The sequence below is a fragment of the Lampris incognitus genome, chromosome 7 (genome assembly GCF_029633865.1).
Source record: "Lampris incognitus isolate fLamInc1 chromosome 7, fLamInc1.hap2, whole genome shotgun sequence".
Taxonomy (NCBI): domain Eukaryota; kingdom Metazoa; phylum Chordata; class Actinopteri; order Lampriformes; family Lampridae; genus Lampris; species Lampris incognitus.
Genome location: NC_079217.1, coordinates 60,044,675 through 60,068,674, shown reverse-complemented (window position 1 = coordinate 60,068,674; position 24,000 = coordinate 60,044,675). Strand labels below are relative to the sequence as shown.

Here is a 24,000-nt window from a genome sequence, read left to right as displayed (position 1 = left end):
CTTCAGGCACTTGACAACAGGCAAAGCCTTATGTGAGTTATTTTTATGGAACCTAGAAACACTAGGTTTGGATCTTTCCAACTGTCCAGGCCAGTCTTATGATGGGAGTAACACGCAGGGTAAAAAAGCAGGGGTACAAATGGGAGTGCAGGAACAAAACAGCAAGATGTTATGTGTTCCTTGTGAAAGTCACACACTGAATATTGTTGTTGGTGCCAGCCAAGTCATCTGTGATATCTGTCAACTTCTTTGGTCTGTTACAGCGACTTTACAGTCTGTTCAGCACCTCAGTTCACGGCTGGACCATTCTCACAGAACATGTCAAGAACTTTACACTGAAGGCATTGTCTACAACCCGGCGGGAGTGTAGGGTGAGAGCTGTTAAAGCTGTTTGCTACCAGCTGCTTGAAATTGTGAAAGCATTGAATTTCTAAAGGAGTACACCACAGAGAAACGGGATGTAGACATTGTCTCAACGGCTGGAAGCATCTGCCATGAGATGTACTGATGGCCTTTTGTAGTAAGTACCATTGTGTGGTACAATTTGTTGTTCCAAAGTGAGCAAGATCCTGCAGAGTCCCAAAGTTTAAGTCAAGACAGTGAGGAAAGAAATCAGGGCAGTAACAGAACTCCTTCAGGAATTATGAGATCATGGATTCAACTCCACCAAAACAGATGCCATGGATACAGCAGAGAGGCTTGAGGTGGAGATGAGCTGGCGGTCAGAGGTGTGTCAGAGAAGAACAACTAGACAGTCTGAATATGAAATGAAGGAAGAGCGCTAACTCAGTCAATTGCAGAAGAGCTCTTCAAAAGAGAGTTTTTCCTACCTCTGACAGATATAGCCCTTGTCACAATAGAGCAGAGATTTTTCACATGGAAATGGTCTATGAGCTGTATGGATTTCTCTACTCCACTGACATGAGAAGCACTGAAAAGGGATGGAAGCTGGATGAATGCTGCCACAGATTGGAGCAGAGAATGGGTGATTATTGATGCAGAGGACCTGACACTTGAGGTAAAGGGTGCCGTTAGATTAGCAACACAAAAGAGAAGACAGAAGACCATAAACAACTTCTCCAATTTATGCAACAGCAAGCAGGTCCAGTAAGGAGATTCTGTCAGAGCACCTGCTGGAAAATCAAGGTACATGATCACAACCAATGATGGATCTTCCATGTGAATTGACAATAAAGTACGACCTTATTGTACAGCGATCATATTGCTTATGAAAATTAGATTTTACAGTGGGTGCATTAGTTTTACTGAATATATTTTGTGTTTTTTACAGATGCAATTCCAGATGTGTAGACATCATTGCTGTGTGAAGATTGGTGAAGAGAAGAAGTTACATGTAGGTCCTTCTTAGACAAAGAAGGGTTGAAAAAAGGGGAGAACAAAGGACGTAGAAGGCCCCATGCCTGTGTTTGCCTTAGGGCCCAAAATGACTGAATTCGCCCCTGCCTATATCTTATGCAGGATGTGCAGTCTGGAAGAGTGGAGATTGCAAGGTGGTGACAGAAGAGAACATAGCTAGGCAGCTTTGGGTGATGGTCTGTAGGATGACTTTGGAGATGAAGAAGAGAGTGAAGGCAGAGCCAAGAATCAGATGATGGAAGTTGAGGAAGGAAGACTTGTAAGGAGTTCAGGGAGGAGTTAAGACAGACACTGGGGTAGTAAAGAGTTGCTGCATGGCTGGGCAACTACTGCAGAAATGGTGAGGGAGACAGCTAGGAAGGTGTGTCATCTGGACGGAGGAAGGAAGACAAGGAGACTTGGTGGTGGAATGAGGAAGTACAGGAAAGTATACGGAGGAAGAGGTTGGCGAAGGAGTAGACAGGAGTACAAGGAGAGGTGGCGTAGGCAACGAGAGAGGTGGTGAAGGCAAAGGAAAGGTGTATGGTGAGTTGTATGAGAGGTTGGACACTAAGGAAGGAGAAAAGGACTCGTACCGATTGGCTAGACAAGAGGGACCGAGCTGGGAAGGATGTGCTGCAGGTTAGGGTGATGAAGGATAGAGATGGAAATGTGCTGACAAGTGAGAAGAGTGTGTGGACAAGGTGGAAGGAGTACTTTGAGGGGCCGATGAATAAAGAAAATGAGAGAGAGAGAGGGTTGGATGATGTGGGGATAGTGAATCAGGAAGTGCAGTGAATTAACAAGGAGGAAGTGAGGGCAGCCGTGAAGAGGATGAAGACCTGTGGAGGCATGGAGATGTTTAGGAGAGAAGGTAGTGGAGTTTTTAACTAGATTGTTTAACACAATTTTGGAAAGTGAGAGGATGCCTGAGTGAAGAAGTGTACTGGTACCACCACAGAAAGTTGAATCAGTTCATCTGGACACAAGGTTTATCGGGAGAAATGTTTCATCCCTCTTGACTTCCTCAGTCTCAACTGACTGCAGGTGTCCCCACCCTTATAAACAGCACAGTTGCATAATGACTGAAAACAACGATCGCTTTCATGTAAATTGACATGATCATTAACTAGAGTTACAATGGCTATGTGTACTATTCACAGAGGATTGGGGAATAGTTGCAATCACAGCATTGTAAGATGGTGACCAATGTACTCTTACACCCCTCCCCCCTCCCACACACCCACCTCAGTTCGGGGATGGTCGTTCCCTCTTCACATAGATAGCCTCTTTGGCACTGGTACCGATTTTCAAGAATAAGGATGATGTGCAGAGCTGTAGTAACTACAGCGGTATGAAGTTGATCAGCCACAGCATGAAGTTATGGGAAAGAGCAGTGGAAGCTGGGTTAAGAGGAGAGGTGATGATTAGTGAGCAGCAGTATGGTTTCATTCCAGGAAAGAGCACCACAGATGTACAATTGTATTGCTGTAAAGCCTCCTGAGGAAAACTTGTAATTTGTGGTATTGGGCTATACAAATACACTTTAACTCTTTAACACAAACACACACAATCCGAAAAAAAGGGTTTGGATAAATTGAAGTGCAAATCCTGAAGTGATTTGCGTGATTTGTGATACATAGCCGCACGGAAACTGAACAGAAGTGGCTTAAACCAAGAACCATGGGGGTTAAACCTGGTCTGGTGAATGACAGGGTGATCCTTTCAGCCAGACCTCGGGAAAGGAGACTGGTAGAAGGCATCAGGTGTGAATGTGTGTGTGTGTGTTGGCCCTGTGATGGCCTGTTGGCCTGTCCGGGGTGTCTCCCCGCCTGCCGCCCAATGACTGCTGGGATAGGCTCCAGCATCCCCGCGACCCTGAGAGCAGGATAAGCGGTTTGGCTAATGGATGGATGGATAGCTATACAAATAACTTGACTAGATGTAATGTTTGCTTTGAAAGTGTTGATGGAGAAGTATAGAGAAGGTCAGAAGGAGTTACACTGTGTCTTTGTGGATTTAGAGAAAGCATATGACAGGGTGCCGAGAGAGGAGGTGTGGTATTGTATGTAAGAGTGGTGCAGGATATGTATGAGGGCAGTATGACAATAGTGAGGTGTGCAGTAGGAGTGATGGATGGGTTCAAGGTGGAGGTGGAATTACATCAAGGATCGGCTCTGAGCCCTTGTTTGCAATGGTGATGGACAGGTTGACAGATGAGATCAGGCAGGAGTCTCCGTGGACTACGATGTTCGTGGATGACGTTGTAATCTGTAGCAAGAGTAGGGGGAGGTGGAGGTATGCGCTGCAGAGAAGAGGAATGAAAGTCAGTTGGCACAAGATGGAATACCCATGCGTGAATGAGAGGGAAGACGGCAGAATTGTGAGGATGCAAGGAGTAGAGGTGGTGAAGGTTGATGAGTTTAAACACTTGGAGTCAACTGCACATAGTAACGGGGAGTGCAGAAGGGAGGTGAAGAAGAGAGTGCAGGCAGGGTGGAGTGGGTGGAGAAGAGTGCCAGGAGTGATGTGTGACATAAGGGTACCAGCAAGAGTTAAAGGGAAAGTTTACAAGATGGTTGTGACACCAGCTATGTTGTATGGTTTGGAGACGGTGGCACTGACGAAAAGACAGGAGGTGGAGCTGGAGGTGGCAGAGTTGAAGATGATAAGATTTTCATTGGGGGTGATGAAGAAGGACAGGATTGGGAACAAGTAGAGGGACAACTCAGGTTGGACGGTTTGGAGACAAAGCAAGAGAGGCAAGATTGAGATGGGTTGGACATGTGTGGAGGAGAGATGCTGGGTATATTGGGAGAAGGATGCTGAATATGGAGCTGCCAGGGAAGAGGAGAAGAGGAAGGCCAAAGAGGAGGTTTATGGATGTGGTGAGGGAGGACATGCAGGTGGCTGGTGTGACAGAGCAGGATGCAGAGGACAGGAAGAGATGGAAATGGATTATCTGCTGTGGTGACCCCCTAATGGAAACAGCTGGAACAAGAAGACGAAGAAGACGGAGATGAAGAAGAAGAAAATTAAAGTCTTGACGATGGGCGCCAACGATGACAGGTCATTCATTGTTTTCAGAATGAAACAAAAGTAGTTGTGCCAGACCATTAAATATGGAAATTATAGCCTTTAAATGCTACAAGAAAAAACCGATTCCAACTCGTGGACCAGGAAAACCTGACACAAACTGCACAGACACACAACACAGGATGAAAGATAAAACTACACAACACGGAATCACACAAAACACACGCATACTGAGGGTTGTCATTCTCTGCTCAGTGTCTTTTACTTATTTTCCTTGTTTCCATTTCCAGACTTCCTCATTTGCTCCTGAGTGGTTTGGTTTTCGTAACGCTGCCCTGCAGGTACACAACAGAGCCATGTCATGTTTGTCCACGGACTTCACAGGCCCGTGAATAGTCCAACATTTAAAGCTGCGTAGGGGGACGTTTCCGTGGTAAAACAACCACATTTAAGTGCCGAGTCACTGAAACAAACCGCGTGACGTCATAAGCTGGCTTGGACCGTCCCGTCCATTTGCTTGTGTGCGACTGGCACAAAAGCTGTGCACAGGAAACGAGGCATTTCATGTCGTATAAAGGAGAGTCGCGGACAAACGCTCAGACGCAACTTGGCAGCCATGGAAGAAGAGTAAGTAAAACCCAGCCCAGCCTCTTTATCTACCATGTCAAAGACAAGCAGCCCCGGGGGAAATATGAAATTAAAAAGAAAATATTCCCAGCAGCTCGCCATCACAAGAATTTTCCATGGGTCATTTGGTGGTTGCAGTAAATTAAGAGATTAGATGTAGATGGTGTCTACTATACTTCATGTCTACATTAGAATACTGTCATTTATATTATCACAATTATTTGAAACAATACATCGAACAGGATTTGGTTTAAATTTTTTGTTTATTTTGAGATACTTTATTAATCCTCATGGGGAAATTCTTCTCAGCATTCAACCCATCCTAGCTGTGTAGCTAGGAGCAGTGGGCAGCCGCCGTGCAGCGCCCGGGGACCAACTCCGGTTCGTCTTGCCATGCCTTGCTCAGGGGCACAGACAGGAGTATTAACCCTAATATGTATGTCTTTTTGATGGTGGGGGAAACCGGAGCGCCTGGAGAAAACCCACCGCAGACACGGGGAGAGCATGCAAACTCCACACAGAGGACGACCTGGGATGATCCCCCCCCCCCCCAAGGTTGGGCAACCCGGGGTTAAAACCCAGAACCTTCTTGCTGTGAGGTGACAGCGCCAACCACTGGGCCACCGTGCCACCTATGAAAACAGGGGAGAGCGTGAACGCAGTCCCCCACTACCAGAAATTACGCAGTCAAGATTCCCACATTTGGGGGATTCGAAGGTGTCAGCGCAACCGGGGTGCAACGGTCAAGCCTCGCCCTGGGTGAACCACCTTCTTGATCCTCGTATCTCCCCTGCCAGCTAAGTATGATCCATCTATCACCTATCGCCAATACCGAAAACTTGGAAAATTCCCCCATATAGCTTTAAAGAGCAACTGAACCCATACCGTTTTGGCAAGCTTGCTAGCATCTACAGGACACAAACCATCTGTAAAAGAGCCGTGCTAATGCTGACACCAAGCTATGTTAGCATGGTTGTGCTAATGTTTACACCAAGCTATGTTAGCACGGCTGTGCTAATTTTGACACCAAGCTATGTTAGCACAGCTGTGCTAATGTTGACACCAAGCTATGTTAGCACAGCTGTGCTAATGTTGACACCAAGCTATGTTAGCATAGCAGGATGATCACAACTGCGGAAATCACGTTCAGGATGGCTCCTTTACATTCAGGTGTGCGCCTGAGAGAACTCTGAAAACAGTCAATAGTTTTGTCGACGCAAACTACACACGGGTTTTCACCTTCAGATGGAAGCAAACTCACAAAAGTGGTACGGGGTTTAGTCGCTCTTTGAGCAAGAACCCATCGTAAAAGGGTGTGGTGTGGTGTGTGTGTGTGTGTGTGTGTCTGTGTGTGTGTGTATTTTGCATCTCCAAATGAGCAGAGCTGTCATGTGATCACTTCAAAGAGAGGGTGGGCCGTCAATTTGTTGTCACTACAAAGCAGCTCACCTACACAAGGACACACACACAAACACACACAGACATACACACAAACATGCACGCACACAAAAATGCATGCTGACACACTCTCACAGCCCTCCATTAGCTCATTCTGCTGAGGAGATCCATGTTCCGTATCACTAGACTGACTAAGACTGACTGGTTTCCTCTCTCTCTCCCTGCACCTCTCCCTCGCTCACCCTCAACCCCCTTTCTCCCTCTGCCATTTCACTTCAAACTATAACACAACACACACACACACACACACACACACACACACACACACACACACACACACACACACACACACACACACACACACACACACACACACACACACACACACACACCTCGAGGCCCTGTTGCTGCTGCTGCTGCTGAGTGTGTGAGTGTGTCAGCTCTTCCTGGAAATCCTGTGTCAGCCTCTGTGAGCCACCATTACGGGAACACACATATACTGCCGATGCCAGTACGTCGATACCCGTCTTAAAACCCGTCCAGTCTACAAAGTCTCCATCTCTCTCCCCGTCTCTCTCTCCCCGTCTCGCTCTCCCCGTCTCTCTCTCTCCCCGTCTCTCTCTCTCTAGTCTATTTTCTGTCAATCTCCAAAAACTGTACATTTCAGGAACCAGGAACATGTATTAGTCGCTTCATTCCCTGCACCTGCGCACATGAAATGAAACCAAATATCCTTTCCCCCAGCCCACAGGAGGGTAACACAAACACAAAACACATATCCAAACTACAACACAAAACACATATCCAAACTACAATACATACTATATCCAAACTACAATACATACTATATCCAAACTACAACACATACTATATCCAAACTACAACACAAAACACATATCCAAACTACAATACATACTATATCCAAACTACAATACATACTATATCCAAACTACAACACATACTATATCCAAACTACAATACATACTATATCCAAGCTACAACACATACTATATCCAAGCTACAACACATACTATATCCCTACTACAACACATACTATATCCAAACTACAATACATACTATATCCAAACTACAACACATACTATATCCAAACTACAATACATACTATATCCAAACTACAACACATACTATATCCAAACTACAATACATACTATATCCCTACTACAACACATACTATATCCAAACTACAATACATACTATATCCAAACTACAACACATACTGTATCCAAACTACAATACATACTATATCCAAACTACAACACATACTATATCCAAACTACAACACATACTATATCCAAACTACAACACATACTATATCCAAACTACAACACATACTATATCCAAACTACAACACATACTATATCCCTACTACAACACATACTATATCCAAACTACAACACATACTATATCCAAACTACAACATATACTATATCCAAACTACAACACATACTATATCCAAACTACAACACATACTATATCCAAACTACAACACACACTATATCCAAACTACAACACACACTATATCCAAACTACAACACATACTATATCCAAACTACAACACACACTATATCCAAACTACAACACATACTATATCCAAACTACAACACATACTATATCCAAACTACAACACATACTATATCCAAACTACAACACATACTATATCCAAACTACAACACATACTATATCCCTACTACAACACATACTATATCCAAACTACAACATATACTATATCCAAACTACAACACATACTATATCCAAACTACAACACATACTATATTCAAACTACAACACATACTATATCCAAACTACAATACATACTATATCCAAACTACAACACATACTATATCCAAACTACAACACATACTATATCCAAACTACAATACATACTATATCCCTACTACAACACATACTATATCCAAACTACAATACATACTATATCCAAACTACAACACATACTATATCCAAACTACAACACATACTATATCCCTACTACAACACATACTATATCCAAACTACAATACATACTATATCCAAACTACAACACATACTATATCCCTACTACAACACATACTATATCCAAACTACAATACATACTATATCCAAACTACAACACATACTATATCCAAACTACAATACATACTATATCCAAACTACAACACATACTATATCCAAACTACAACACATACTATATCCAAACTACAATACATACTATATCCAAACTACAATACATACTATATCCAAACTACAACACATACTATATCCAAACTACAATACATACTATATCCAAACTACAACACATACTATATCCAAACTACAATACATACTATATCCAAACTACAACACATACTATATCCAAACTACAACACATACTATATCCAAACTACAACACATACTATATCCAAACTACAACACATACTATATCCAAACTACAACACATACTATATCCAAACTACAACACATACTATATCCAAACTACAACACATACTATATCCAAACTACAACACATACTATATCCAAACTACAACACATACTATATCCAAACTACAACACATACTATATCCCTACTACAACACATACTATATCCAAACTACAATACATACTATATCCAAACTACAACACATACTATATCCCTACTACAACTCATACTATATCCAAACTACAATACATACTATATCCAAACTACAACACATACTATATCCAAACTACAATACATACTATATCCAAACTACAACACATACTATATCCAAACTACAACACATACTATATCCAAACTACAATACATACTATATCCAAACTACAACAAATACTATATCCCTACTACAACACATACTATATCCAAACTACAATACATACTATATCCAAACTACAACACATACTATATCCAAACTACAACACATACTATATCCAAACTACAACACATACTATATCCAAACTACAACACATACTATATCCAAACTACAACACATACTATATCCCTACTACAACACATACTATATCCAAACTACAACACATACTATATCCAAACTACAACACATACTATATCCAAACTACAACACATACTATATCCAAACTACAACACACACTATATCCAAACTACAACACACACTATATCCAAACTACAACACATACTATATCCAAACTACAACACATACTATATCCAAACTACAACACATACTATATCCAAACTACAACACATACTATATCCAAACTACAAAAAAAAAAAAAAACACAAAAACACACATATCCAATATATTTTTTAAAAATTCACTGTCCAAGAGAGCGAACGTCAGGATGACTGTCGGAACTTCCGGTCTGCATGGGCTAGCAGTTAGCTTAGCATGCCCCGCTTCCACGTCCTGTCAGACCGCCCTCGGTGTTTCCTCCTCGGGCGCCGCTCCAGTCAGGGCCGTAGTCCCTGGGCCCACAGGAGGCAGCAGACCAGGCTCTCCCAGCCGATCCAGCACCAGCTCTCCCATCCATTTGTGTCGCCACGGCAACGCTCAGCATAGAATTTAACAGCGTATGAACAACAACTAAAAAAACACCATCTCTCTTTCTCTCTATGTCTATAACCATGTTGCTATCAAGGCATTTTTATGCACATTATTAAGTTTCGCATCAGAAGAGTTGGATGAAATGCAAAACTCAATAAAACATCACAAAAAGGTTTTTCCACCAGGTTGTTCTGTTTGCTTTTGTCGCTAAATGGTTGATAGAAATAAATGTGTTGAATGAAATATGAATAGAATTTAATCACACGATCATCTGTTTCTTCATCTCGGCTTCCATCTTTCGACTGGGTGCTGAAATACAGATGCATGATGTATGACATTAAAACTACATTTACGGTTTTATTCACTTGCACAAATCTGATGGAGGTACCTAAGTCACATTTTATTTGTTACTTTGGAAAATTTTATTTATTTTATTTTTATTTATTTATTTCATTATTTTTCTGTTTATTATATTATATTAATATTATCTTAGATTCATATATTATATATATTATATTATCATTTTATGTATCTTTATATAAAATTTGAAAATTTTTATTTCATTTGTTACTTTGTTATTTATTGTTATTTATTTTATTATTTTTCTATGTATTATATTATTTTTTATTTTATATTACTATTTTATGTTTATATATTATATTATTTTATTATTATTTTATTTTATTTACTTTATTTATTTAAAATTTTATAAAATTATATTTAATTTGTTACTTTGGAAAAGCAGGCTTAAATTTGCTTGGTAATTGGAAACAGTCCCCCCCCCCCCTCTCTCATATACATGGAGGTGAATATGCACATATAACCTCTATGATGACCTCCAAGAGATTGTACCCACATAATAATTCTCAATGAAACTTACACATACAAACGATCTCTTATAAACACACACACACACACACACACACACACACACACACACACACACACACACACACACACACACACACACACACACACACACACACACCTGTCTTCCTGTTGTTGTCTGGCGTGTCTTGTGTAGCCTGGTGTGCATGCAAGAGTTAAATGTGCTGGGACAGCGTGAGCTGTGGTACAGCAGCTCCAGCAGCAGGGGGCTTGGGGCCCTTATGGTACCCACGAACAGTGAGCCCTCCTGGGCCCACACTGAAGAGAGACTGCCCCCCCCCCGCCTTCCGCCGCTGGGCCTGCATGCACAGCTAAATAGCTCAACAGCATGGAAGCGGGGATTGTGTGTGTGTGTGTGTGTGTGTGTGTGTGTGTGTGTGTGTGTGTGTGTGTGTGTGTGTGTGTGTCCACAGGGCAATAAGACTGAAGTTTGGCAAAAGAGAAAACAGAGAAACTTTAAAAGAACCGTTTTCTATTTCTTGGTACAAACCCCTGACGAGGCTGAGCGAGAGGCGTTACCACACAAAGAAAAGAGCAGAGGGAGAAGGAGAGAGGAGAGGGAAGAGAGCGTGGAAGGAGAAGGAGAGAGGAGAGGGAAGAGAGCGTGGAAGGAGAAGGAGAGAGGAGAGGGAAGAGAGCGTGGAAGGAGAAGGAGAGAGGGAAGGGAAGAGAGCGTGGAAGGAGAGAGGAAGGGGAAGAGAGCGTGGAAGGAGGAGGAGAGAGGGAAGAGAGCATTGAAGGAGAAAGAGAGAGGAAGGGGAAGAGAGCGTGGAAGGAGGAGGAGAGAGGGAAGGAAGAGAGCGTGGAAGGAGAAGGAGAGAGGAAAGGGAAGAGAGCGTGGAAGGAGAAGGAGAGAGGGAAGGGAAGAGAGCGTGGAAGGAGAAGGAGAGAGGGAGAGAGCGTGGAAGGAGAAGGAGAGAGGAAAGGGAAGAGAGCGTGGAAGGAGAAGGAGAGAGGAAAGGGAAGAGAGCGTGGAAGGAGAAGGAGAGAGGAAAGGGAAGAGAGCGTGGAAGGAGAAGGAGAGAGGAAAGGGAAGAGAGCGTGGAAGGAGAAGGAGAGAGGAAAGGGAAGAGAGCGTGGAAGGAGAAGGAGAGAGGAGAGGGAAGAGAGCGTGGAAGGAGAAGGAGAGAGGAGAGGGAAGAGAGCGTGGAAGGAGAAGGAGAGAGGAGAGGGAAGAGAGCGTGGAAGGAGAAGGAGAGAGGAAAGGGAAGAGAGCGTGGAAGGAGAAGGAGAGAGGAAAGGGAAGAGAGCGTGGAAGGAGAAGGAGAGAGGAGAGGGAAGAGAGCGTGGAAGGAGAAGGAGAGAGGAGAGGGAAGAGAGCGTGGAAGGAGAAGGAGAGAGGAAAGGGAAGAGAGCGTGGAAGGAGAAGGAGAGAGGAGAGGGAAGAGAGCGTGGAAGGAGAAGGAGAGAGGAAAGGGAAGAGAGCGTGGAAGGAGAAGGAGAGAGGAAAGGGAAGAGAGCGTGGAAGGAGAAGGAGAGAGGAGAGGGAAGAGAGCGTGGAAGGAGAAGGAGAGAGGAAAGGGAAGAGAGCGTGGAAGGAGAAGGAGAGAGGAGAGGGAAGAGAGCGTGGAAGGAGAAGGAGAGAGGAAAGGGAAGAGAGCGTGGAAGGAGAAGGAGAGAGGAAAGGGAAGAGAGCGTGGAAGGAGAAGGAGAGAGGAAAGGGAAGAGAGCGTGGAAGGAGAAGGAGAGAGGAGAGGGAAGAGAGCGTGGAAGGAGAAGGAGAGAGGGAAGGGAAGAGAGCGTGGAAGGAGAAGGAGAGAGGAAGGGGAAGAGAGCGTGGAAGGAGGAGGAGAGAGGGAAGAGAGCATTGAAGGAGAAAGAGAGAGGAAGGGGAAGAGAGCGTGGAAGGAGGAGGAGAGAGGGAAGGGAAGAGAGCGTGGAAGGAGAAGGAGAGAGGAAAGGGAAGAGAGCGTGGAAGGAGAAGGAGAGAGGGGAGGGAAGAGAGCGTGGAAGGAGAAGGAGAGAGGGAGAGAGCGTGGAAGGAGAAGGAGAGAGGAAAGGGAAGAGAGCGTGGAAGGAGAAGGAGAGAGGAAAGGGAAGAGAGCGTGGAAGGAGAAGGAGAGAGGAAAGGGAAGAGAGCGTGGAAGGAGAAGGAGAGAGGAGAGGGAAGAGAGCGTGGAAGGAGAAGGAGAGAGGAAAGGGAAGAGAGCGTGGAAGGAGAAGGAGAGAGGAGAGGGAAGAGAGCGTGGAAGGAGAAGGAGAGAGGAAAGGGAAGAGAGCGTGGCAGGAGAAGGAGAGAGGAAAGGGAAGAGAGCGTGGAAGGAGAAGGAGAGAGGAGAGGGAAGAGAGCGTGGAAGGAGAAGGAGAGAGGAGAGGGAAGAGAGCGTGGAAGGAGAAGGAGAGAGGAAAGGGAAGAGAGCGTGGAAGGAGAAGGAGAGAGGAGAGGGAAGAGAGCGTGGAAGGAGAAGGAGAGAGGAAAGGGAAGAGAGCGTGGAAGGAGGAGGAGAGAGGGAAGGGAAGAGAGCGTGGAAGGAGAAGGAGAGAGGAAAGGGAAGAGAGCGTGGAAGGAGAAGGAGAGAGGAAAGGGAAGAGAGCGTGGAAGGAGAAGGAGAGAGGAAAGGGAAGAGAGCGTGGAAGGAGGAGGAGAGAGGGAAGGGAAGAGAGCGTGGAAGGAGAAGGAGAGAGGAAAGGGAAGAGAGCGTGGAAGGAGGAGGAGAGAGGGAAGGGAAGAGAGCGTGGAAGGAGAAGGAGAGAGGAAAGGGAAGAGAGCGTGGAAGGAGAAGGAGAGAGGAAAGGGAAGAGAGCGTGGAAGGAGAAGGAGAGAGGGAGAGAGCGTGGAAGGAGAAGGAGAGAGGAAAGGGAAGAGAGCGTGGAAGGAGAAGGAGAGAGGAAAGGGAAGAGAGCGTGGAAGGAGAAGGAGAGAGGGAAGGGAAGAGAGCGTGGAAGGAGAAGGAGAGAGGAGAGGGAAGAGAGCATTGAAGGAGAAAGAGAGAGGAAGGGAAGAGAGCGTGGAAGGAGAAGGAGAGAGGAAAGGGAAGAGAGCGTGGAAGGAGAAGGAGAGAGGAAAGGGAAGAGAGCGTGGAAGGAGAAGGAGAGAGGAAAGGGAAGAGAGCGTGGAAGGAGAAGGAGAGAGGAAAGGGAAGAGAGCGTGGAAGGAGAAGGAGAGAGGAAAGGGAAGAGAGCGTGGAAGGAGAAGGAGAGAGGAAAGGGAAGAGAGCGTGGAAGGAGAAGGAGAGAGGGAAGGGAAGAGAGCGTGGAAGGAGAAGGAGAGAGGGAGAGAGCGTGGAAGGAGAAGGAGAGAGGAAAGGGAAGAGAGCGTGGAAGGAGAAGGAGAGAGGAAAGGGAAGAGAGCGTGGAAGGAGAAGGGGAGAGGAAAGGGAAGAGAGCGTGGAAGGAGAAGGAGAGAGGAAAGGGAAGAGAGCGTGGAAGGAGAAGGAGAGAGGAAAGGGAAGAGAGCGTGGAAGGAGAAGGAGAGAGGAAAGGGAAGAGAGCGTGGAAGGAGAAGGAGAGAGGAAAGGGAAGAGAGCGTGGAAGGAGAAGGAGAGAGGAAAGGGAAGAGAGCGTGGAAGGAGAAGGAGAGAGGAGAGGGAAGAGAGCGTGGAAGGAGAAGGAGAGAGGAAAGGGAAGAGAGCGTGGAAGGAGAAGGAGAGAGGAGAGGGAAGAGAGCGTGGAAGGAGAAGGAGAGAGGAAAGGGAAGAGAGCGTGGAAGGAGAAGGAGAGAGGAAAGGGAAGAGAGCGTGGAAGGAGAAGGAGAGAGGAAAGGGAAGAGAGCGTGGAAGGAGAAGGAGAGAGGAGAGGGAAGAGAGCGTGGAAGGAGAAGGAGAGAGGGAAGGGAAGAGAGCGTGGAAGGAGAAGGAGAGAGGAAGGGGAAGAGAGCGTGGAAGGAGGAGGAGAGAGGGAAGAGAGCATTGAAGGAGAAAGAGAGAGGAAGGGGAAGAGAGCGTGGAAGGAGGAGGAGAGAGGGAAGGGAAGAGAGCGTGGAAGGAGAAGGAGAGAGGAAAGGGAAGAGAGCGTGGAAGGAGAAGGAGAGAGGGAGGGAAGAGAGCGTGGAAGGAGAAGGAGAGAGGGAGAGAGCGTGGAAGGAGAAGGAGAGAGGAAAGGGAAGAGAGCGTGGAAGGAGAAGGAGAGAGGAAAGGGAAGAGAGCGTGGAAGGAGAAGGAGAGAGGAAAGGGAAGAGAGCGTGGAAGGAGAAGGAGAGAGGAGAGGGAAGAGAGCGTGGAAGGAGAAGGAGAGAGGAAAGGGAAGAGAGCGTGGAAGGAGAAGGAGAGAGGAGAGGGGAAGAGAGCGTGGAAGGAGAAGGAGAGAGGAAAGGGAAGAGAGCGTGGCAGGAGAAGGAGAGAGGAAAGGGAAGAGAGCGTGGAAGGAGAAGGAGAGAGGAGAGGGAAGAGAGCGTGGAAGGAGAAGGAGAGAGGAGAGGGAAGAGAGCGTGGAAGGAGAAGGAGAGAGGAAAGGGAAGAGAGCGTGGAAGGAGAAGGAGAGAGGAGAGGGAAGAGAGCGTGGAAGGAGAAGGAGAGAGGAAAGGGAAGAGAGCGTGGAAGGAGGAGGAGAGAGGGAAGGGAAGAGAGCGTGGAAGGAGAAGGAGAGAGGAAAGGGAAGAGAGCGTGGAAGGAGAAGGAGAGAGGAAAGGGAAGAGAGCGTGGAAGGAGAAGGAGAGAGGAAAGGGAAGAGAGCGTGGAAGGAGGAGGAGAGAGGGAAGGGAAGAGAGCGTGGAAGGAGAAGGAGAGAGGAAAGGGAAGAGAGCGTGGAAGGAGGAGGAGAGAGGGAAGGGAAGAGAGCGTGGAAGGAGAAGGAGAGAGGAAAGGGAAGAGAGCGTGGAAGGAGAAGGAGAGAGGAAAGGGAAGAGAGCGTGGAAGGAGAAGGAGAGAGGGAGAGAGCGTGGAAGGAGAAGGAGAGAGGAAAGGGAAGAGAGCGTGGAAGGAGAAGGAGAGAGGAAAGGGAAGAGAGCGTGGAAGGAGAAGGAGAGAGGGAAGGGAAGAGAGCGTGGAAGGAGAAGGAGAGAGGAGAGGGAAGAGAGCATTGAAGGAGAAAGAGAGAGGAAGGGGAAGAGAGCGTGGAAGGAGAAGGAGAGAGGAAAGGGAAGAGAGCGTGGAAGGAGAAGGAGAGAGGAAAGGGAAGAGAGCGTGGAAGGAGAAGGAGAGAGGAAAGGGAAGAGAGCGTGGAAGGAGAAGGAGAGAGGAAAGGGAAGAGAGCGTGGAAGGAGAAGGAGAGAGGAAAGGGAAGAGAGCGTGGAAGGAGAAGGAGAGAGGAAAGGGAAGAGAGCGTGGAAGGAGAAGGAGAGAGGGAAGGGAAGAGAGCGTGGAAGGAGAAGGAGAGAGGGAGAGAGCGTGGAAGGAGAAGAGAGAGAGGAAAGGGAAGAGAGCGTGGAAGGAGAAGGAGAGAGGAAAGGGAAGAGAGCGTGGAAGGAGAAGGGGAGAGGAAAGGGAAGAGAGCGTGGAAGGAGAAGGAGAGAGGAAAGGGAAGAGAGCGTGGAAGGAGAAGGAGAGAGGAAAGGGAAGAGAGCGTGGAAGGAGAAGGAGAGAGGAAAGGGAAGAGAGCGTGGAAGGAGAAGGAGAGAGGAAAGGGAAGAGAGCGTGGAAGGAGAAGGAGAGAGGGAAGGGAAGAGAGCGTGGAAGGAGAAGGAGAGAGGAAAGGGAAGAGAGCGTGGAAGGAGAAGGAGAGAGGAAAGGGAAGAGAGCGTGGAAGGAGGAGGAGAGAGGGAAGGGAAGAGAGCGTGGAAGGAGAAGGAGAGAGGAGAGGGAAGAGAGCGTGGAAGGAGAGAGGAGAGGGAAGAGAGCGTGGAAGGAGAGAGGAAAGGGAAGAGAGCGTGGAAGGAGAAGGAGAGAGGGAAGGGAAGAGAGCGTTGAAGGAGAAGGAGGAAAGGGAAGAGAGCATGGAAGGAGAAGGAGAGAGGAAAGGGAAGAGAGCGTGGAAGGAGAAGGAGAGAGGAGAGGGAAGAGAGCGTGGAAGGAGAAGGAGAGAGGAGAGGGAAGAGAGCATGGAAGGAGAGAGGAAAGGGAAGAGAGCGTGGAAGGAGAAGGAGAGAGGAAAGGGAAGAGAGCGTGGAAGGAGAAGGAGAGAGGAAAGGGAAGAGAGCGTGGAAGGAGAAGGAGAGAGGAAAGGGAAGAGAGCGTGGAAGGAGAAGGAGAGAGGAGAGGGAAGAGAGCGTGGAAGGAGAAGGAGAGAGGGGAGGGAAGAGAGCGTGGAAGGAGAAGGAGAGAGGAAAGGGAAGAGAGCGTGGAAGGCGAAGGAGAGAGGAAAGGGAAGAGAGCGTGGAAGGAGAAGGAGAGAGGAGAGGGAAGAGAGCGTGGTAGGAGAAGGAGAGAGGAGAGGGAAGAGAGCATTGAAGGAGAAAGAGAGAGGAAGGGGAAGAGAGCGTGGAAGGAGAAGGAGAGAGGGAAGGGAATAGAGCGTGAAAGGAGAAGGAGAGAGGAAAGGGACGAGAGCGTGGAAGGAGAAGGAGAGAGGAGAGGGAAGAGAGCGTGGAAGGAGAAGGAGAGAGGGAAGGGAAGAGAGCGTGGAAGGAGAAGGAGAGAGGGAAGGGAAGAGAGCGTGGAAGGAGAAGGAGAGAGGAGAGGGAAGAGAGCGTGGAAGGAGAAGGAGAGAGGAAGAGGGAAGAGAGCATGGAAGGAGAAGGAGAGGAGAAGGGAAGAGAGCGTGGAAGGAGAAGGAGAGAGGGAAAGGGAAGAGAGCGTGGAAGGAGAAGGAGAGAGGAAGGGAAGAGAGCGTGGAAGGAGAAGGAGAGAGGGAAGGGACGAGAGCGTGGAAGGAGAAGGAGAGAGGAAAGGGAAGAGAGCATGGAAGGAGAAGGAGAGAGGAAGGGAAGAGAGCGTGGAAGGAGAAGGAGAGAGGGAAGGGACGAGAGCGTGGAAGGAGAAGGAGAGAGGAAGAGAGAGAGCTGGAAGGAGAAGGAGAGGAAGGGGAAGAGAGCGTGAAGGAGAAGGAGAGAGGGAGAGAGCGTGGAAGGAGAAGGAGAGAGGGAGAGAGCGTGGAAGGAGAAGGAGAGGGAAGAGCGTGGAAGGAGAAGGAGAGAGGGAGAGAGAGCGTGGAAGGAGAAGGAGAGAGGGAGAAGGGAGAGAGCGTGGAAGGAGAAGGAGAGAGGAAGGGAAGAGAGCGTGGAAGGAGAAGGAGGAAGAGGGAAGATAGGCGGGAAGGCGAAGAGAGAGGGAGAGAGCGTGGAAGGAGAGAGGAGAAGGGAAGAGAGCGTGGAAGGCGAAGGAGAGAGGAAGAGGGAGAGAGCGTGGAAGGAGAAGGAGAGGGAGAGAGCGTGGAAGGAGAAGAGGGGAGGAAGAGAGCGTGGAAGGAGAAGGAGAGAGGGACAGGAGAGCGTGGAAGGAGAAGGAGGGGAGGGAAGAGAGCGTGGAAGGAGAAGGAGAGAAGGAGAGAGGGAGAGAGCTGGAAGAGAGAAGGAGAGAAGGAGAGAGGGGCAGAGAAGAAAGGGAATGAGAGGCGGAGGCAAAAGCGCGATACAGGAAGTTTGAATCCTGCAGTCGGCCTGCTGTGGAGTCTCACATCACGTCGTCACATGGTGATGAGACGGGCCTGGGGGCCCAGACTTCAAATGTAATATTTTAACATATTTTACACACACACACACACCACAGAACACACACACACAGACACACACACACAGAACAGTCTTGTCAGCACTGTTTCAGACAGTCTTGTCAGCATGTTTCAAGGTACACTCACACAAAAGCACCAATGTAATGTAATGAAGCACTTGCACAAAAAATACCTCCGAGTACAAATACTCTTACACAGGTACACACACACACACACACAGACACACACAGACACACACACACACACACACACACACACACACACACACACACACACGTTAAGCATGCAAGCTGTAACACCAAATATCAAGTTTCAATACTCTCTCGCCCTCTCTCTCTCTCTCTCTCACACACACACACACACACACACACACACACACACACACACACAGACACACACACGCACAACCACACCCATTACAGTGTGTGCCTTTGAAGTGGGAGGGCGGGGAGGCTCCACTGTTTACGTTGTACATTCCTCACGCTTCTGATAAACCTCACTGAGCCATTTACGCATGATCCGGAGTTTCATCTCACACGCACCTTTTAGTCACACACAAACACACAACAACACCACACACACACACACACACACACACACACACACACACACACACACACACACACACACACACACACACACAGTGGGACAGCACATGTTCAGTCACAACTCTGTTCAAAAACAGCCAGAAAAAACAGGCGGGGAAAATCTAAACCAATATTTTCAGGGGTGCAGGAGGTGGTGTCGGTTCCCCGGCACCACCGACACCCCAGCAGCTGGTGCAGGAGAGGACGCACACGGGTCGGTACCAAGACCCACACTCCTGCTTCGTGCCGGCTGGTAAACGTCATGAGGTGGGTTGTGTGGTTGCTGGACAGGACACACACCAGGTCAACTTGCTGATGTCTGCTATTCTAGAAGGCCGCGAGACTTATTTTTACACTGTGGATTATTGGACCGCCTCCTGTACATAGCCCATTGTTCCGAGGACTCGCTCCCTCTCCCTCCCTCTCCCTCCCTCCCGCTCGCTCCCTCTCGCTCTCCTGCACCCTCTCTCTCTCTCCCTCATGCTCACTCCCTCTCTCCTTCTCCCTCTTGCTCCCTCTCGCTCTCCTGCACCCTCTCTCTCTCTCCCTCGTGCTCCCTCTCCCTCCCTCCCGCTCGCTCCCTCTCGCTCTCTTGCACCCTCTCTCTCTCTCCCTCGTGCTGACTCCCTCTCTCCTTCTCCCTCTTGCTCCCTCTCGCTCTCCTGCACCCTCTCTCTCTCTCCCTCGTGCTCACTCCCTCTCTCCTTCTCCCTCTTGCTCCCTCTCCCCCTCTTGTTCCCTCTCTCCCCCTCTCCCTCTCGCTCCCTCTCTCTCTCTCTCCCTCCCGCTCACTCCCTCTCTCCTGCTCCCTCTCGCTCTCCTGCACCCTCTCTCTCTCTCCCTCGTGCTCACTCCCTCTCTCCTTCTCCCTCTTGCTCCCTCTCCCCCTCTTGTTCCCTCTCTCTCCCCCTCTCCCTCTCGCTCCCTCTCTCTCTCCCTCCCTCCCTCCCTCCCTCCCACTCACTCCCTCTCTCCTTCTCCCTCTCTCTCCCTCTTGTTCCCTCTCTCCCTCTCCTTCCCTCCCTCCCGCTCGCTCCCTCTCTCTCTCCCTCCCGCTCACTCCGTCTCTCCTTCTCCCTATTGCTCCCTCTCTCTCCCTCTTGTTCCCTCTCTCCTTCTCCCTCCCGCTCACTCCCTCTCCTTCTCCCTCTCTCTCCCTCCCTCCCGCTCGCTCCCTCTCTCTCTCCTGCGCCCTCTCGCTCTCTCCGTCCCGCTCACTCCCTCTCTCCTTCTCTCTCCCTCTTGTTCCCTCTCTCTCCCCCCTCTCCCTCTCTCTCGCTCCCTCTCTCTCTCGCTCCTCCCTCTTGCTCCCTCCCTCTCTTGCCCTCTCTCTCCCTCTTGTTCCCGCTCACTCCCTCTCTCCTTCTCTCTCCCTCTTGTTCCCTCTCTCTCCCCCCTCTCCCTCTCTCTCCCTCTCTCTCGCTCCCTCTCTCTCTCGCTCCTCCCTCTTGCTCCCTCCCTCTCTTGCCCTCTCTCTCCCTCTCCCTTCCTCCCTCTCACTCCCTCTCTCCTTCTCTCTCCCTCTTGTTCCCTCTCTCTCCCCCCTCTCCCTCTCTCTCCCTCTCCCTTCCTCCCTCTCACTCCCTCTCTCCCCCCCTCGCTCCCTGTCTCTCCCCAGTGTCTGCAGGCGCTGGAGTTCCTCCATTGTAATCAGGTCATCCATCGGGACATCAAGAGTGACAACATCCTCCTGGGCATGGACGGCTCGGTCAAACTCAGTCAGTCCCCAAACGAACTATTTAAACCCTGTTAAATGTCTTCTTTAATCACAATCATAATTACTATAATAAAGCCGTTCTTTGTAGATGAATATGAGACGACTGCTTCTTCTGTAACAACACATTTTCATGCAGGAAAACACTTCTTCTCACTGACTGGAGATTGTGCATATTGGGGTTGGGCAAGACGTCCAAATGTTCCCGCCGGCCACCGTCAAGCCTAACAATCGGCGACTGCTGGCCCGAATGAAATAATTTGCCGTCTTTGCAAACGAGTAGTGCTGGAAAAAGATTCTAACACTGCCAATTTCCACAAGCTTTGCTGAAACACGACAGCCTATAGGCTCCTCTTCTTCCATCACACACAACAAACCACCCCGAGTTCTTTGCCGAGCTCAACAGCTGTCAGACACATCTGGAAGGGGAGAAAAACTGTCAGACGGTGTCAGATGAAGGATGATGGGCGGCAAGGTGGAGCCGTGGTTAGCGCTGTCACCCCACAGCAAGAAGGGTCCTGGGTTCGAACCCCGGGGTTGTCCAACCTTGGGGGTCATCCCAGGTCGTCCTCTGTGTGGAGTTTGCGTGTTCTCCCCGTGTCTGCGGTGGGGTTTCTCCGGGTGCTCCGGTTTCCCCCCCACCATCAAAAGGACATGCATGTTAGGGTTAGTACTCCTGTCTGTGCCCCTGAGCAAGGCATGGCAAGATGAACTGGAGTTGGTCCCCGGGTGCTGCACGGCGGCTGCCCGCTGCTCCTAGCTACACAGTAAAGTATCTCAAAATTAAAAAAACAGTTGATTGGACTTAACCAATCACTGATCGCCGATATATCGTCCAATCGGCCAAGCCTAGCGCGTATCATCTAAATTAAATAATCATCTCTCCTACAATCAGGGGACGAGTGTCAGTGAGGAGGGGGATGCTGAATCCCTGTGAGATGCTCCGCCAGGCAGGCAGGCATATAGTGGGCCTTGGTTCAGACTCTCTGGCGTTACACGACTCTTAGATTCTTCCAGAACACTCTTCTCGCGCTTCTTTCTGAACAGTTTTAGTCTCGAGTCTGTTCCTCTTTTTTTTTGGAGATCCCCCCTTTTTTTCTCCCCAATTGCACTTGGCCAATTACCCCACTCTTCCGAGCCGTCCCGGTCGCTGCCCCGCCCCCTCTGCCGATCCAGAGAGGGCGGCAGAGTACCACATGCCTCCTCCCATACATGTGGGGTCACCAGCCACTTCTTTTCACCTGACAGTGAGAGTTTCACCAGGGGGACGTAGCGTGTGGGAGGATCACGCTATTCCCCCCAGTCCCCCCCCCAAAACAGGTGCCCTGACTGACCAGAGGAGGTGCTACTGCAGCGCCCAGGACACACCCATATCCGGCTTCCCACCTGCAGCCACGGCCAATTGTGTCTGTAGGGACGCCCGACCAAGCTGGGGGGTAACACGGGGATTCGAACTGGTGATCCCCGTGTTGGTAGGCAATGGAATAGACTGCTACGCCACCCAGACGCCCCCTCTTTTCCCTTTTTTAAGTTTGTCTTGAGTCTTTCCTCGTTATTAAGTTTTTCTTAGTCTTGTCCTAATGTTCTACTTATACTTAGTATTGTTGTGTTTTTCCCTCGCCAAGGTGAGCACGTGTTGGTTTTATTTCTGAAACAGATCTTAGTCCTGCACCTCTTTTCAACTGAGGAAATTATAACTTTTGGAGGTTTTATAGTCCGGCCAACGAAATTACCTCAGATTATTGGTACCAAGTTGGATCAGTTAAAGTCAGTGTAGCAGATTATTGTTCGACTTTCGCCCAGACGAACTGACTCAACAAAGACCACATTGCCTACCAACGTCTGACTGTTACCAAGTATCGCCAGGCAGTCTTTACCCAGGAGCGACCAACACATCGACTTCCAGTGTCTGACTTTAGCCAGGCAGCTTTGCCCAGGAGCGACCAACACATCGACTTCCAGCGTCTGACTTTAGCCAGGCAGCTTTGCCCAGGAGCTACCAACACATCGATTTCCAGCGTCTGACTTTAGCCAAGCAGTCTTTACCCAGGAGCGACCAACACATCGACTTCCAGCGTCTGACTTTAGCCAGGCAGTCTTTACCCAGGAGCTACCAACACATCGACTTCCAGCGTCTGACTTTGGCCAGGCAGCTTTGCCCAGGAGCTACCAACACATCGACTTCTAGCGTCTGACTTTAGCCAGGCAGCTTTGCACAGGAGCGACCAACACATCGACTTCCAGCGTCTGACTTTAGCCAGGCAGCTTTGCCCAGGAGCTACCAACACATCGACTTCCAGCGTCTGACTTTAGCCAGGCAGCTTTGCCCAGGAGCTACCAACACATCGACTTCCAGCGTCTGACTTTAGCCAGGCAGCTTTGCACAGGAGCGACCAACACATCGACTTCCAGCGTCTGACTTTAGCCAGGCAGCTTTGCCCAGGAGCGACCAACACATCGACTTCCAGCGTCTGACTTTAGCCAGGCAGCTTTGCCCAGGAGCGACCAACACATCAACTTCCAGCGTCTGACTTTAGCCAGGTAGCTTTGCCCAGGAGCTACCAACACATCGACTTCCAGCGTCTGACTTTAGCCAGGTAGCTTTGCCCAGGAGCTACCAACACATCGACTTCCAGCGTCTGACTTTAGCCAGGCAGCTTTGCCCAGGAGCGACCAACACATCGACTTCCAGCATCTGACTTTAGCCAGGCAGCTTTGCCCAGGAGCTACCAACACATTGACTTCCAGCGTCTGACTTTAGCCAGGCAGCTTTGCCCAGGAGCGACCAACACATCGACTTCCAGCGTCTGACTTTAGCCAGGCAGCTTTGCCCAGGAGCTACCAACACATTGACTTCCAGCGTCTGACTTTAGCCAGGCAGTCTTTACCCAGGAGCTACCAACACATCAACTTCCAGCGTCTGACTTTAGCCAGGCAGTCTTTACCCAGGAGCGACCAACACATCGACTTCCAGCGTCTGACTTTAGCCAGGCAGCTTTACCCAGGAGCTACCAACACATCGACTTCCAGCGTCTGACTTTAGCCAGGCAGCTTTGGCCAGGGTACGCTACAGAGAACCCGTAGCAGGACATCAGCTGAGAACCGCCGCAGATCATTGCCGGGCAACCTCGACTCCCCCGTGTGGTCGTTCTCACGTGACGTCAGTAAATAAGCCTGATCCAGTCACCGCTACAAGATGCTTCATCTCAGGTAGGCCAGAGTCACTTCTGCTGCCTTTAATAAGAGTCGATGTCAAATCTACTATTACTTTCGGCTGCTCCCATGAGGGGTCGGCACAGCGGATCATCGGTTTCCGTCTCTTCCTAAGCTGCTGCACATCCTTCCCAGCTCGGTTCCTCTGTCTAGCCGGTCAGTACAAGTCCTCTTCTCCTTCCTTAGT

At 48.8% G+C, this 24,000-nt stretch overlaps 1 protein-coding gene and 1 non-coding gene across 2 annotated transcripts in view; both read right to left on the bottom strand.

Moving 5' to 3' along the window:
• Positions 1 to 24,000, bottom strand: part of pak1 (p21 protein (Cdc42/Rac)-activated kinase 1) — a 108,795-nt gene that overhangs the window by 42,990 nt on the left and 41,805 nt on the right. The window lies entirely within an intron of this gene.
• LOC130116194 (U1 spliceosomal RNA) lies at positions 5,661 to 5,824 on the bottom strand. Its single transcript, XR_008810549.1, has one exon. It is a non-coding gene; the product is annotated as a U1 spliceosomal RNA (small nuclear RNA).